Source organism: Microtus pennsylvanicus, chromosome 3 (assembly GCF_037038515.1).
Source record: "Microtus pennsylvanicus isolate mMicPen1 chromosome 3, mMicPen1.hap1, whole genome shotgun sequence".
NCBI classification, from domain to species: domain Eukaryota; kingdom Metazoa; phylum Chordata; class Mammalia; order Rodentia; family Cricetidae; genus Microtus; species Microtus pennsylvanicus.
The window spans coordinates 24,186,659-24,203,511 of NC_134581.1; positions in this window are offsets into that span (position 1 = coordinate 24,186,659).

A 16,853-nucleotide genomic window follows, 5' to 3' on the forward strand; every position below is an offset into this window, starting at 1 on the left:
AATTAAACTTATGCTAAGGAATGTGCTTATTATTTCGCTTTGTTTTAATGCAAAGATGTCAAACTGTGGCCAATGGGATCTTTTGGCCCGAGAGATTAACTTCTCCTGCAAGTCATGCTCTTTGCCACAAGGTGGTGGCTTGCTCAAAGGAACCTCTTAAGAGACCCAAATTAGCAGGCACATCTCCACCCAACAGCCCCCCCACCAAGTCGCTGGAACTGTGTGAAAAAATCATCCACTAAATTGGGCCGTGTGACATCTTCCAGTTTTTTTTTTTTCATTTTAAACGATAAGGAAATAGAACCACAAAAGCAGAACTGAGAGCTTCTCAGTCAGACTGATTTGGCTGAATCCCACATCTGCTTCCCGCCCCCTCTCACACCCCTCGCCCCCAAGCCTGGAAAAGGTGCCTCCTCCTTCAGCCTCAGTTTCTCCTTTTTAATGAGGAATATAATTCTTGCCATCCAGGAATGTTGTGGAAAAGCTGACGTCTTGGTGTCTCTGGACACTGACACCAGTGTTGCTGTGGAGTCATGTCCTCTTTCACATGTGGAATGGTGCTGCCCGGGAGCTCCAGGAGAGACCACAGCGGCCGTCCCACCTACATCCCTTGCATCCTCGTGGAGATATTTGTTTGGTTTTCCTCCGTCAAATTGGAAGAGGTGGGTAGCACTATTTCTTTCATTGTTTGACTCAGGCTGGCCTTAACTTGTGATCGATTCTCCATGGTGCTGGGATTATACGTATGGAAACACCATAGCTTGGCGAACTACAATTTATCAAAATTGTATGCCATATTTCGTTGTTTTCCTGTCGGCTTGGTGACTGCCCCTGAACCCACTGATATTTTAACTACCATCTGCCAACTCGTGGCCCTGCAGTCAGAATCTCGCCGCTCAGGCTGTGTCCTGACAGGATTTCTGGTCCCACTGGCACTCAGCTGCTGCCACCAAATGTAGTTTTTAACTAAGTCTCTATTGTTCTATTTACCAATAAAGACTCGGGAGCCCAATGTTGGGGTGAAAACCTGTTAGATCAGAGAAGCCAGGAAGTAACCAGCTGACCTTCCTTTTTGGCCAGAGACCCAGCAAGAGAGTGTGTCTCCATTCATCCCCAAAAGACTATGACTCTCCAAGTCCCTCCCTATTCCTTCCCGTGCATCTCTCTATCCATCTTCCTGGCTTCACTGTACTCTCTATGGCTAATTCCTGTCTACTAGTGGCTGGCTCCGCCCTCTGATCCAAGGCTGATTTTATTAACACAGTCTCAGGTTTCACAGTGCAATCAAATATCCCACAACAATGTTCATTGCTTTTTTATCCTGATAAAGCTTTGCCTACCCACAGGCCATGAAGCTGTTGCTATTATTGCTTTCTAAGAGTTATAAAAAGCTCCAATTCTTGGAATGATAAGAAAAAAGATAATGAAAACAAATATTACAAAGTTACCTCTAAGGGCCTCTAGGGACTGGAGCGATGACTCAGTGGTTTGGAACATTTACTGCTCTTGCAGAGGACCTGAGTTCAGTTCCTGGCACCCACATGGTAGCTCCCAGTTGCCTGTAATTCTACTTTCAGGGGCTCCTGCACACATGTGGGGCACATCCATCCACTCAGGCACACACACATACTGTAGCTAGAGAGGGGAGTTACCTCTGCAGAAGCTTACAGTTCTCTGTCCTTATAACTCCGTCTATTGCTCAGGTTGGCTAAACTTATGAGTTCAAATAACCCTTCAATACACCAAGTAGCTACCATTGTAAGTGCATAGGATTCTGCCCAACTTAATTTCAGGTTTTAGCTGAAGGTTTTATACGCTAATAATTGTTTCTTATTACAGTTTTAGCAAATAGCACAGAGAAATCCTTTGTGTGCCCTGCCGGGTTTCTCTCAATGGTAACATTTTAAAAAAATTGCAGTATCACAAACAGATTAGTGATGGTGGTACAATTCATTCATCTCAGACGGTAGCAGTGCTGGTGGCTGCTGTTCCGTGTGTGTGTGTGTGTGTGTGTGTGTGTGTGGTCTATAAACATTTTATCACTTGCACAAGTTGGTGTATTCACTGCCGTTCAGGAGAAGTCTTTTTTTATAATTGATTTTATTTTTTTAAAAAGAAAACAAACTATCTTTTTTCATTTTACGTACCAATCCTAGTTCCCACTCCCTCCCATCCTCCCCTTCTCCCATCCCCTCCATTTACCCCCACCCCACCCCATCCAATCCTCAGAGAGGGTAAAGCACATTGCTTTGGGGAAGGTCCAAGGCCCTCCTTACTATATCTAGGTTGAGCAAGGTTTCCATCCAAAGAGAATATGTTCCCAAAAAGCCAGTACAAGCAGTAGGGATAAATCCTGGTGCCACTGCCAGTGTCCCCGCAGTCTGCCTCAGCCACGTAACTGTCAACCACATTTAGAGGGTCCAGTTTGGTCTATGCTGTTTCCTTCCCTGTCCAGCTGGAGTTGGTGAGCTCCCATTAGCTCAGGTAAACTGTTTCAGTGGGTGTTCCCATCATGTTCTTGACCTCTTTGCTCATATTCTCGCTCCTCCCACTCTTCAACTGGACTCTGGGAGCTCAGTCCACTGCTCTGTTGTGGGTATCTGCCTCTGTTCCAAAGCTTTCAGCCACCATCGATGGAGGAAAGAAGGTATTCCATGACCAAACCAGATTTAAACAATACCTATCCACAAACCCAGCCCCGCAGAAAGTACTAGAAAAAAAAACCTCCAACCCAAGGAAGTTAACTGAACCCACAAAAACACAGGCAACAGATAACCTCGCACCAGAATTCTAAACAAAGGAGCACTATGCTGTCCTTTATAGCGGTGCCCACCTTCCTCCTGGGTGTCTCCTCGGGTCTATCTTTAGCCACACCCACCTTCCTCCTGGGTATCTTCCCAGATCTACCCTTAACCTCCAACAACTGCTATTCTCTCCTCTGCATCTAAACTTTTGTTATTAAAAAAAGTTATGTAAAATTATATCAACGATATTATACAACATGTAATCTTTTGGGGACCAGCTTATTCATTCCCTTGGAATTTGAAATTCCCCTGGCCATCATCCCAGCTGTTTCATGTATTCACAATTTAATTCTTCTGCACAGCTGTGCATTTATTCCTCAGACTTGGTGCACCATTCTTTGTTTCAAGCTAATTTCGGCCTGGGATGTGAGGGAGGAGTCAAGGCTCACCTTCCCACATGTATTTCTGGCTGTGTGAGCAGGGGATGGTTACTTTTACTTCACTGAATTGCTTTCTCTTTTATAAAAATTCAGTTGGCGAGGCCAGGCATGGTGGTACCCACCTTTAATCCCGAACACTCAGGAGGCAGAGGCAGGGGACTCTCTGTCAGATCCAGGTCAGTCTGGGCTACATAGCAAGATTCAGGCCAGCCAGGGATATAGAGTGAAATGCTGTCTTAAAACAAATAATGAACTGGTTATACTAGTGTGAGATTTTTTTAGGACTCTTTTTTTTTTGCTATTCATAGACATTAGATAACAATTAAGATTATCTTAAAACCACATAATCAAAATCATTCAATTTTATTTTATCTTTAACTTAGTATACAAAGTAGTATGTTTAATTACAGCATTTGCATACATGTTGTTTTCCTTCTCAACATTCCTTGGCTTATTTTTAATTACTTTGATTTTAATGCAAACTTCAGAGTCAGCCTGTTAATATCTTTGGGAAAATTCTGTTCAATTTGAGCAGGATTGTGCTGACTCTAAAGATTAGCTCGGGCAGAACTGACACTGGATTGCTGTTGAGTCACTCAGTCTGTAAACAGGGTGATCTCATTATTTCTTCTTCCCAGAGCTAGGGATAGAACGCAGGGTCTTGGGCATCTAGATCAAGTTAAATCGTCAGACTTTTGCTTTTGTTTTATCTCAACAATATTTTCATGTTATTGAAAAAGCAGAAGTCATTTGCATTTTGTTTTCTTTCCCATTATTATTGAAAGTTGCTATTCCTTTTCTTTTTAAAGATTTCTTTATTTATTATGTATACAACATTCTGCCTCGATGTATGCCCACACGGCCAGAGGAGGGCGCCAGATCTCAGTACAGATGGTTGTGAGCCACCATGTGGTTGCTGGGAATTGAACTCAGGACCTCTGGGAGAGCAGCCAGTGCTCTTAACCTCTGAGCCATCTCTCCAGCCCCCGTGCTATTCCTTTTTAAAAAAGATTTACTTAATTATGCATATTTGGGGGTTTTGCAAGAGTGTCTGTGGAGGCCAGAGAAGTCAAACTATCCCTGGAACTGGAGCTGGGAGCCGAACTCAAGTCCTCTGGAAGAATAACAAGCACTCCCAACCCTCCAGTGTTGAAACATTTTATTTCTTAACTTCATTTTCAGTTACCTGCTCTCAGAACCTGGAATATGTCTGCTTGTTTCCCATACTTACTACTGTTCTGAGATCTTGCTGAACTCACTATTGATTGCTAGTGGTTTTAAGTAAGACTTTTATTTTTACTTATTCTTTGACAATTTTATATATTTATACAATGTATTTTGAGCATATCCGTGCACCTCCCTCCAGATCTCCCCAATGTTCCTATTTCATGTCTTCTTATTGTTATTAATAAACTCCTTATTCTAATTAGTGCTCTCCATATACAGTATTTTGTTGTTGATTGTGGGTATGATTTTTGTCATCATTGCTGTTGTTTTTGTTGTTGTTTGGGACAAGGTGTTTTAATTAGGATTTCAATTGCTATGAAGAGACCCCATGACCATGGCAAATTTATTAAGGAAAACATTTAATTTGGGTGGCTTATAGTTTCGGAGGTTTAGTCCATTATCATCATGGCAGGGAATATAGGGCATACAGGCAGACATGGTGCTGGAGAAGGAACTAAGAGTCCTACATCTTGATCCACAGGCAACAGAGAGTGAACTGTGCCTGCACTGAGTGTGGCTTGAGCCCAGGAGACCTCAAAGCCCACCCCTGTAGTGACACACTTCCTTCAACAAGGCCACACCAACTCCTACAAAACCACACTTCCTAATAGTGCCACTCCCTACGAGCTTATTGGGGGTGCAATTACATTCAAACTACTACACAGGATTTCACACTGTAGACCAGACTGACCATGAACTCAAAGAGATCTGTCTGCCTCTGCTTCTCCCGTGCTGTGGTTAAAGACATGTGATACCTGGGCGGTGATGACTTTGCCAATAAGACAAGTGAGTTATAAAATGCCTCTCTGAGCCTGGCAACCTATATCCGTTGTGCTGTATTTTCTTCACGCTAAGAAGTCAGTTAGCATTCCCACCAAACTGCTGGAACTTCTTGGTGTGTGTTTTATCACAGAGCCTCAGGCTGCCATCAAGACCAGAACTAATGAGCCCTGGGCTGCCCACTGTCCTAGCTTCTTGAGAAGTTCGAGCAGCAAAGAGCTGTTTCATATGATGTATACCTTACAACCCACAAGCAGATGTTTTCCCAACAACCTTTCATGTCTGACGTGTTGTGCAAAGAGTGATGGACGCCTGTATTCCCGAGAGAAGCGATGGCTGCCTGTATTCCTGACTATCTTTTCAGAACTGTGTCAGAGCCTTGAAAGATACAGTGTTCTTCCAGAGCAAAGCAAAGGTTTGCTCATAGCCTTGGAGAGATGCTCTTTTCTCAGAGGCACATTTACTTCCATGGAGGAGCCTCGGTTTATTGGAACTAGAGTTCCAAGCCTGTGACACACCCCAGCCCTTTTACGTGGTCCTGTGGGGAACCGAGATTCGGTAACCTTGGTACTGTTTTTGTTTTGACTAATAAATTCTCCTTTGTGTCTGATTTAGAAACTTCATATCTTCTGCCAGCACCTATAAAACTACGTGGTGGGGGTGTGGGGTGGGGGGGACTAATTGTTAGCCTGCAAAGAGAGTAAAAAAAAATCACAGACCACAATGTTTTGTTTGGGATGAGATCAAACTATTTGCCCAGGCCGACTTTAAACTCCTGAACTCAAATGAGTCTCCCCAAATATTTGGGGCTACGGGCAGGAGCTACCATGTTTGGCACCCACTCCATAATTCTTGACCACTCCAGAGAGGTAATGAACTTTGTCTGTTGATGGGGTGGGGAGAGCCCTGTCTTCTAGGCTCTTCTTACAGCTCTCTTCCCAGCTAGCTGGCCTGACATGTTTCTGAGGCAGAGCTGTCAGTCCACAGCCCCCATTATAAAGACTTCCTCCCCCAATAATCCCGCACACTTCCCTCAAGTGGAATGCGTTGTGCTAAATGGCCCTCTGGGGTCTCCAGACCTCATTAACATCTAGCTCAAAGATTTGAGTGCATCTTTGAATATTACGTGCCGTGTTTAGGATATCATTTAGACTGACTTGTGTCTGGAGGCCCTGACATTGCTCGATGACAGCAGCAGTCCACTCTCCTACAGCCTGTTCTTCAAATCACTCCCACAGTCTATCCCAGCAAATTCCCAGGGACCCAAAGCTCCAGGCGTTCACTGCACTCGCCGTGTGCTGCCTTCTGAGAAACTCCCGAGACGTGCAAGTCACAGAAGGAACACAAGGCATTCGGGATCCAGTTTGCATCGGCCTGAAGCCCAGCTATCGACAAGAAAGGAGTGGAAAGCAGTGCCAGAATCCTCCCATCATCTAGGAGGTGAGGCAGGAGGATCAAAAATTCTAGGTGATTCTTGGCAGCATAGCGAGTTCAAGACCAGCCTGGGATACATAAGATGCTGCCATAAACAAACAAAAACAAACAAATAACTATCAGGGGTTGGAGAGATGGCTCAGGGGTTAAGAGCACTTGTTGCTCTCGAAGAGGACTGGGTTCAGTTCCCAGCACCCACATGGTGGCTTGCAACCACCTGTATTCCCGGTCCCAGATGGAATTCTGTTCTCTGAGAGCACAAGGCACTAACATGGTGCACATACATACACAGAGGCAAACACTCATATACATAAAATAAAAATGAATAAATTTTAAAAATGTCAAGCCAACCAAAAAAACAATGAAATTTCAAAACTTTGTTCTTTCAGCTCAGGCAGTGAAACCAGCATTCCGGGACAGCTAGCCCATTACCAGTCTGTGACTGAACGGCGAAGGCTTATCACACCCCATACCTGGCGCGGGGAAGCACATATAAGGGTTAGGTTCCCAACTCGTGTACGCTCGGGCTGTGGCTTCAAGGGAATGAACAGACAAGCTTGCAAATCTGCACTGAATAGTTAGGGATGTTGGGCAAAATTATGTAGGAAATCTGTGCAGAGGCATTTACTGAACCCAGTGCTGTTATCCCATTACCTAGTCAGCTGCCCAGCTGCTGCCACACTGGCTGCTGCCACACCAGCTTGTATCCCATGCCACTATCTGTCCCAGCATTCAGCTTGGAAAAAAAGCCTTGCCAGGGCCTCCATTGCATTTGATATAGCAGGGGTTTTGGTAACCCTGGAAACAAGCCTCAGCTCCTAGATTCCTATTCTGTTCTTCCTCCCCCCATCTCAGAAGCCTCCTGCATCGAGTGATTGCCCAGAAAAGCCCAAATGATCTAAGCTAGAACTATGGTTGACTCCATCCTGAGGATGACTTTGAACCTGAGAGGCAGAAGTAGATCTCTCTTTCCCTTCCCCTACTGCGGTGGTTCCCAGCCTTCCTAATGCTGTGACCCTTTAACACAGTTCCCCTTGTGGTGACCCCAACCATAAAATTATTTTCGTTTCTACTTCATAAGTGTAATTTTGCTACTGTTGTGAGTCATAATGTGGATATCTGTGTTTCCCGATGGTCTTAGGTGACCCCTGTGAAAGGATCGTTCAACCCCCCAGAGGGGTCATGGCCCACAGGTTGAGAACTGCAGCCCTAATGGCATTTCCAAGGCTTAGGGGCTCCAGTTGTCATACACTACAGATGAAAGCCACTCAGTTTCTTAGGAACCTGCGTATTTGAAAACACTTTCAGAAATACAGCCACATCGGTGTTTTCTGACAATGTCAGAATTTATTGACACTGGCTACTGTCGTGTAAGTTTCCTTGGAGACTGAAACATTCCATCGAAGCTCTGGAAACAGGAAAGTAAGCTGGATAAAACTCATTGGCCCACCGAGTTGGTCTTTGGTGGGACCCATTCTTTGGCCTGTCAGGGTCCCCCGTCTGGGGTAGTAGACATGCATGCTTAGTCTCTCCCGGGAAAGTTGTTACACAGCAGATACATTTAGTTTTGCTAGCTGCAATTTACCATGTAATCCAGATTTCCTTTGATAATATTGAAGGGGCTATAGCAGGCCTGAGCCTGGCAAACATGGCTCTGGCAGGCCTTGCCCTTCACCCATTCCCTCTGCCTTGCTAAGAGATTGCATTCTTAATGCTAGCCACCAAGGTCTATTTGGCCACTTTCTCCTCCTGAGATTGACTACTAAGGTCCAACTATCAAAGTAACTAAGTCCAACAATCAAAAGCCCCCCATTGGTTACTATACTTAGTCTGTCCAAGCAAAATTAAAACCTCATCCCAACACAGGGTATCCCCATTTATCTTTATTTTTTATTTTTTTAAAGATTTATTTATTTATTGAACATACAATGTACTGCTGGCAAGGAAGGCACCAGGTCTCATTATAGATGGTTGTGAGCCACTATGTGGTTGCTGGGAATCGAACTCAGGACCAGCCAGTGCTCTTACCCTCTGAGCCATCTCTCCGGCCCCCACCCCCATTCATCTTTATAAACTGGCATTTACCTATGGGCCACATCTGTCTCCTCTCCACCCAGAGGCAGTCCTTTGTCCCTCCCGGGGAAATATCCCCCCTCCCTATCCTTTTTCTCCTTCCCCCTCTCCCTAGTCCTCTATCTCCTGTCTTTGTCTCTTATTCTCTGTCCTTATGTCCCTTTGAGGCAAATAAATCTCTTCTAAGAATTTGGTCTTAGGGTATCTTGTGCTAATGCCAGTCCTTTCAAACATGATCATTGGCTATTATGGAGTCTTATTTTTATTCTATGTGCTTGAATATTTTTGCTTGCATGTATTTCTGTGCACGGTGTGCACGCCTGGTGCCCAAAAGAAGTCAGAAGAAGGTGTAAGACCCTCTGGCACTGGTACTGCAGACATTTTTGAGCCACAGTGTGTGAGTGCTGGGAATCGAACACAGGTCTTCTGGAAGAGCAGTCAGTGCTTTTCACCATTGGCTCCTAGCTCCGTGTGGTCTCTTTTATTCCAATTTTAGTTACTAATATTAACTCAAACCTCACATTACCCTTTAAACAAAACACACACACACACACACACATGCTGCGCCATAACTCTGGGGGGGCAGTTGGGAGGTGTCTGCTTGTTGGGCCCTTGGCATGGGTATCCAATGGTCAGAAAACAAGTCAGCATAGTAGAACATCACCGCCGCTCTGTTAAATGTCCTTTCTTAAAGGGATCCCAGGTGAGGATAGTGCACCCTTTATTGATCTGGTGTGTTTGGCAAGCTTACAGGTCTGACTTTTTTGAAATGCTTTTAATATGATAAGTTTATAGGTGGGACCTTGTACTGACAAGAATACGTCGTGTGCCTCATGGATGGTGTCAGTCAGGGGGTGGCTTCTACACCCATCCCACCTCTGCATTTATACTCAAAATGGATCCCAATGCTGCTGTGTGAAGTGGGATCCTCAGGGCAGGGCACAGGTTGAAAGTCATTTCTCACACACCAGTGAGTGTGCACACTATTACATGCTCCCCAGTTTCCCAACCTCACCTTCTTTTGCCTTGCATGTGTGCAACTCTGAGATGAGATCTTCCTTCCATGGACTGTTAGCACATAGAGTTTGGGTGGGCCCCATCATCTAGGTAATAGCTAGGAACCCTCTCTCCTCCCCCAACTGCCCTGGAGAACACATCTGGTATATCTCCTTTGTGTGTGTGTGTGTATGTGTGTACATATATGTACATAGACATATATATTTACAAAAATCCATTTCTTGAGTGAGTATATACTTCAAACTATATCAGGATTATATATTTCATTTCACATTCATTTCTAACTTTCTTCAGCTATGTTTTTAAGGTCTTTATATGCTGGTATGTGACCATCTCTTTGAGGAACTTCCTGGCCCTCCATGGCAAGCACGTACTTTTCCTCCCTTCCCTACACTCCACAGTAATGAGCACCAAAATCCCCCCAAAAATGCCATACAGCTGACTTTCATTCAAAATAGTTATTCCATCTGGTGTCAGAATTAAGCTTTGGCCAGATGCGTTTCCTACCAGTAAACCCAGGTTGTTCTCAGTTGCTGTTCTTTGGGCTTCCTCTTGACATGGACCCCATTTTTGGAGTTACCTTGAAGTTACACTGACCTTCCCGAATGCCAATGCAGGGTGGAGAGGCATTTGGTACTTCTGGTACTTACCACATCTCTATGCTGGCTTCTGAGGCTGTGTCAGGTTGTCAGTCCACCCACATTGCTGCTAAGTCCCTTGTGCCAGCCACAGGTTTTGTAGGGGCTTTTGGCCTGTCTTCTCCTTCCTTGCTTGTCCACACATATGCATGGCTGCCCCATTATCAGCATCTTCCCCCAGTGTCTTATATTTGTTATAGTTGAAAACCTATATGGCTGTATCATAATGACCTATCAGGTGTGCATAAATGTTTGCCATTGTGACATGACATTATCTGCAAAGCTCACACATAAGCACCGTGCAATGGAGTTTACCAAAATATGTCTTGTAGCGTTTTAACTAAGTTCATGATTCTGAATTGGGCTGCATTCCAAAGCTCTCATTGGCCACACGTGGCCCGCAGACCACAGATTGGACATGTCTGCAGCGTAGTTTATTCTTGGTGTGGAAAACTCCCTGCGTCTTGGCAAATGTATAATGACTTATATCAATCAGCCTTGCATCACACAGAATACTTTCCCTACCCTAGAAATCTCTTCTGTGTTCCTCTTACCACCCCCCAGCCAGCCCCTGACAATTGTTGATCCCTTCATTGGCTTTGTGGATTTACCTTTCAAGATGCCACAGAAATGAATTCAGCCAGGATGCATCCTTTAAAAACTTATTATTTTTTACCTTATGTGTCTGTGTTTTGCCAGCATGTATGTATGTGCGCCACATGCACGCCTGGTGCCCACGGGGGCCAGAAGAGAGCGTCAGATCTCTAGGAGTGGGAACTACAGGCAGGAGCTGCCCCATAGGTGCTGTCAACAGAACCAGTGTCCTGGAAGAGCAGCTAGTGCTCTTGACAGCTGAGCTGTTCTCTGCCCCCACAGTTGGCGTCCTTTAAAGTCTGGCTTCTTCACTCAGGAACATACATTCAAAGCTATATGGCTTGAAGGGCTCACTGATCTCTCTGTTAGCACTGCTTACCAGACCAGCGTCTGAATGTAGCAAAGTATTTATTCACTCACCTAGGGACAGCTATCTGGCCGCTTCCAAGTTTTGGAAGTTAGAAATAAAGGTGCCTCAAACACCAAAGTGTAAAGTTTTATGTAGACATAACTTTCAACTCTTGCAAGCAAATATCTGGAACTCAAATGCTGGTAAGAATATTTTCAGCTTTATAAGTAATTAGAAATTGTTATATAATTATAAATTGTCTTCCAAAGCAGATATTCCATTTTGCATCCTGTCCTGAAAGAAACAAAAGCTCCTATTGTCCACACCCTCACTGGCACGTGGCTGTGCCAGTGTAGTGGGTTTGGGTTGTGCTGATGGGTGTATGTCAATTTTTTTAGAAGGTTCCATGAAGTGCTGAGAAGAAAGTATATTCTTTTATGTTTGGATAAAATATTCTATAAATGTCTGTTAAGTCCATTTGAGTCATAACATCTGTTAGTTCCCTTATTTCTGACTGACCTGTCCAGTGGTGATAGTGGAGTATTGAAGTCTCCCACTATTAGTGTGTGGAGTTTAATGTATGATTTAAGCTTTAGAAGTGTTTCTTTTACATATGAGGGTGCCCTTGTATTTGGGGCATAAATGTTCAGTATTGAGATTTCCTCTTGATGGATTTTTCCTGTGACTAATATGAAATACCCTTCTTTGTCTCTTTTGATTGATTTTAGTTTGAAGTCTATTTTGTTAGATATTAGGATGCTACACCAGCTTGTTTTTTAGGTCCATTTGATTGGAATTTTTCCCCCAACCCTTTACTCTAAGGCGATGTCTGTCATTGAGCTTGAGGTGTGTTTCCTGTATGCAGCAGAAGGATGGATTCTGTTTTCATATCCAATCTGTTAGCCTGTGTCTTTTTATAGGTGAGTTAAGTTCATTTATACTAAGGGATGTTAGTGACCAGTGATTGTTGTCTCCTGTTAATTTAGTTTTTGTTGGTGGTGATGTTAATTTGTGTATTTTCCATTCTTTGGGATTTACTACTGTGAGATCATCAACTGTCTGTGTTGTTGTTGTTCCTTGTGTTGGAGTTTTCCTCCTAGCATTTTGTGTAGGGATGGGTTTGTGGCTAGGTCTTGGTTAAATCTGGTTTTGTCATGGAACATTTTGTTTCATCTTTTTTAGTGATTGAAAGTTTTGCTGGCTATAGTAGTCTGGCTGACATCTGTGGTCTCTTAATGTCTGCATAACACTTGACCACAACCTTCTGACTTTCATTGCCTCCAATGAGAAGTCAAGTGTAATTCTGATAGGTCTTATATATATGTTACTTGGCCTTTTTTCTTTGCAGCTCTTAATATTCTTTCTTTATTCTGTATGTTTAGTGTTTTGATTATTATGTGGCGAGGGGACTTTTTTTGATCTATTTCGTGTTCTGTATGCTTCCTGTATCTTCATAAGCCTATCTTTCTTTAGGTTGGGAAAGTTTTCTTCTATGATTTTGTCAAATATATTTTCTGTGCTTTTGAGTTGAACTTCTTCTCCTTCTTCCATACCTATTATTCTTAAGTTTGGTCTTTTCATGGTGTCCCGTATTTCCTGAATAGTTTGTGTTAAGCCTTTGTTAGAGTTAATGTTTTCTTTGACTGATGAGTCTATTTCCTCTATTGTATCTTCAGCACTTGAGATTCTCTCTTCTATCTCTTGTATTCTGCTATTTATGTTTGCATTTGTGGTTCCGGATCATTTTCTCATGATTTCTGTTTCAATATTTCCCTCGGCTTGTGTTTTCTTTATTGTCTCTCTTTTAGTTTTCAAGTCTTGAATAGTTTCTTTCATATGTTTGATTATTTTTTCTTGGTTTTCTTTAAGGGATTTGCTGATGTCTTCCAATATTTTGTTTGTCTTTTCCTCCATTTCTTTGAGGAAATTTCTCATTTTCTCTTTAAGAGTCTCAAACATTCTTCTGAAGTTATTTTTTAGGTCATTTTATTCTGCTTCATCTATATTTGGTTCAAGTCTTATTGTGGGGTCTCTAGATTTTACTGGTATTGTGCTGTTGCATATGTTCTAACCTTGTCTACTCATCTTTTCCTCTAATTGGTGTGGGTGGGGCTGTCTGTGACTCTGGTGATTAATCTAGGTGTCAGTGAGTCCAAGGCTCAAATGGTTGTTCCTCGTGGTGCAGTCAGTGCCACGGTTCTAGTTACCCCATTGGTCATTCTGTGTTCCTGGAGGTTGCTCAGTGCTCCCAGGGTTTGCTCCACTCCCATGGAGATGGCTGTCTCAGGCCTGCTCTGGTCTAGGTTGCCAGCTCAGACCTGTTTCTGTAAATGTCCCTGGTCTGGATTGCTCCTACAGAAGTCCCTGGCTTCGGGTTGGTCCTGCAAAGGTCTCTGGCTCTGATCTTTTCTCTCAGAGATCCCAAACTCTGGTGTCCACAGACCTGCAGAGGACCTGGCTCAGGACTACTCCCTCAGAGGTACCAGACTCATGCCCAGACCTGCAGAGGTCCTTGCTCAGGCGTAGTTCCTAGGAGGTCCCAGACTCACACCCAGACCTGTGGGGTCCTGGCTCAGGTCTATTCCCTCAAAGGTCCCAGATTCATGCCCAGACCTGCAGCAGTCTCTGGCTCTGGCCTACTTGCTCAGCCGTTGCTCCCCTGTACTTGCTCCTGTGGAGTTTGCTGTCTCAGGTCTGCTCCGGCCCAAGTCGCTGGTTTAGTCCTGTCTCCGCAGATGTCCCTGGTCTGGATCTGTTTCCATGGAGCTCACCATCTCAGGCTCACTCTGGCCTAGGTCGCTGGCTCAATCCTGATTCCGTGGAGCTCACTGCCTCAGGCCTGTTGCAGCCTAGGTCACTGGCCCAGTCCTGCTTCTACAAATGTCCCTGGTCTGGATCTGCTCCTGCTCCAGTGGCGTTCACTGTCCCAGGCCCGCTCTGGCCTAGGTCTTTAGCTCAATCCTATTCTTGTGGAGTTTGCTGCCTCAGGCCTGCTCTGGCCCAGGTTGCTTGTTCAGTCCAACTCCTGTGGAATTTGTTCCCTCAGGCCGGCTCCAGCCCAGGTCACTGATTCAGTCCTGCTCCTGTAGAGTTTGCTGCCTCAGGCTTCGCAAATTTCAGTTTTCTTAACAGATGAGTGTAATTCCACTGTGCATATATGCCAGTTTTTTAGTATCCATTCCTCTGTGGATAGGCGTCTAGGCTGGGTTCATTTCCTTGCAAGCATCATAATACACATTGGTGTGCAAGAATCTCTGAGGTGGTGCAGGTGGGAAATACGTCCACAAGTGGTATATGGAATATGGTGCCATATGGTAGTTCTATTTTTGATGTTTGGAGGCGCCCCCACACTGATTCCCACAGTGGCTGCATTAGTTGACACTCCCGACAGCAGCAGCTGCAGGCACCGCTTCCCCCAAGTTTTCACCAGTATTTTGTCTTCGGTGCTCATGATGATAGCCATTCTGATTAGGGTGAAATGTGGTCTCAAGAGTTTGGGGTTATGTTTATGATTTTCCTTGCACTGATTGAGGATTGATTCTTTCATAAAGTTGGGAACATCCTCTCCCTGTATCTCTCCCTATACCGACAGACACTCCCTGTCATTCCTCCCTTGTGATGTGATTGTTGGGTATTTTAGTATGTCCTGTGTAACTTCAGTGCTATGATCACTTGCACTTGTTTTCCTCTGTGTTTTGGTCCCAGTGCCACCCTCTGATTTGGCATCTGGATCATGAAGTCTTCTCACAACTGCGTTCAGTCTGCCATTACACTGACCTGATGCAATCTTGATTTTAGTTATAATTTAAAATTTTATACCCTTTAATTCTTTTGCATATTTTAATTTCTCCCCTTAAGCAGTCCCATACACAGTTTCCTCCACGTATTAATCATTAGTGGAGATGCTTAAAGTTTCAAAAGCATAGCACACATTGATGTGTGTAAAATACACTAATCACTAATGCGCAGCACTGTGTGCTTCCAGGTTTACTTGCGCAGGTGTGATTACCGTGACACAGGTTCCCACTTGGCTCTCTATCTCTCTGCTGTCCAAACCAGACCACTGCCTTGACTGTTAGCACTATCAGCTGGCTTGTTGTTTTTTAAAGATTTTATTTTATTTCCTGTGTCTGGGTAGGGGATGCATATATATACATATATGTGTGTGTGTGTGTGTGTGTGTGTGTGTGTGTGTGTGTATATATATATATATATATATATATATATATATATATATATATGGATGCAAGTACCTATGGAGGCCCGAAGAAGGCATCAGGTCCTCTGCAGCTCTAGTTACAGGTGGTTGTGAGGCAGATGGAAGTGCCGGGAATTGAACTTGTGTCCTCGCTGCTGACTGCCAAGTCATCCCTCTAGCTCCCTAGTTTTAATTTTCATTGGGCCTCAGGGCTGTCTCTGCAAGTTTCATTTGTGTTATTGTGTTTCACTGCTTTGTTCTTTATCGTGGTGTAGTATCCCACTGTCTGAATTAACCACATTTTTACAGAATTTGTTATTGTGTTAAGAAACATATGGCTTATCTCTAGTTTGGGGCAGCCGTGTATAAAGCAGATCCAGCACCATGTATCTCCCAGTAAACATGCTCATGTACTTCCTCAGATGGAGACCTGGGAGTGGAAGCCCTGAGTCGGGAGGCATTTGTATTTATTAGCTATAGGAGATCCTAGTAAATGTTTCTAAAGTCAGTTGTGCCTTTTATCAATTTCCTGCCTGTCTCTCTCAACCCACCTTATTGTCTGCCCAGCTGTACTAATGTTTCCTTGGTCAGCTAGTGCAACATTAAACTTTGACATAAGGACCAGCAGCCTTCCTTGGACAAGGCATTCTTCTTGATTCTGATGTGCCCAGGGGGCAGGTTGCTCTACGTGTGACAATCAGAAGCACACAGTCCATCTCCGTGGGCAACTTCTTCCAGTGTCAACCCAACACAGAGCATCATTCCTGTGGAAAGTTCTGGAGAAACTTCTTCCAGGCCATTCAGCGTGTTTCTACTTTACCTGGGCAGCTTATCTGTTCTCAGAGTCTTCATTTGCAGCTCATTTTGTCTGGGAGTCATCTTTGCAGCTGGCTCTGCCCTGTCTGGTAGGGAGGGGCCTAGTGAATCTGGCCAGATTGAGGGAGAGCTTGAAGGTGTTTTTTAGTGACTTGATTGCTTAAGGAGCTCCCCTGCAGGATGGAATGCTTTAATCTCAGAGGAGACTGGTACGCAGCACCTGTACCGCAGGCATGCGAGGACCATGCTTTGGCACTGGCCCGCATATGAGCCTGCACTTTAGAATTAACCTTATTACTTATGGACTGATTTTACTATTTGCAAACGTTGTGTGTAATTTATCAAGAACTGCTTTTCACCAGGTGGTGGTGGCACACACCTTTAATCCCAGCACTCAGGAGGCGGAGGGCAGGCGCATCTCTATGAGTTCGAGGCCAGCCTGGTGTACAGAGTGACTTCTAGGACAGCAAAGGCTACACAGAAAACCCTGCCTTGAAAAACCAAATAAATAAATAAATAAATAGAACTGCTTTTCCTTTGTTA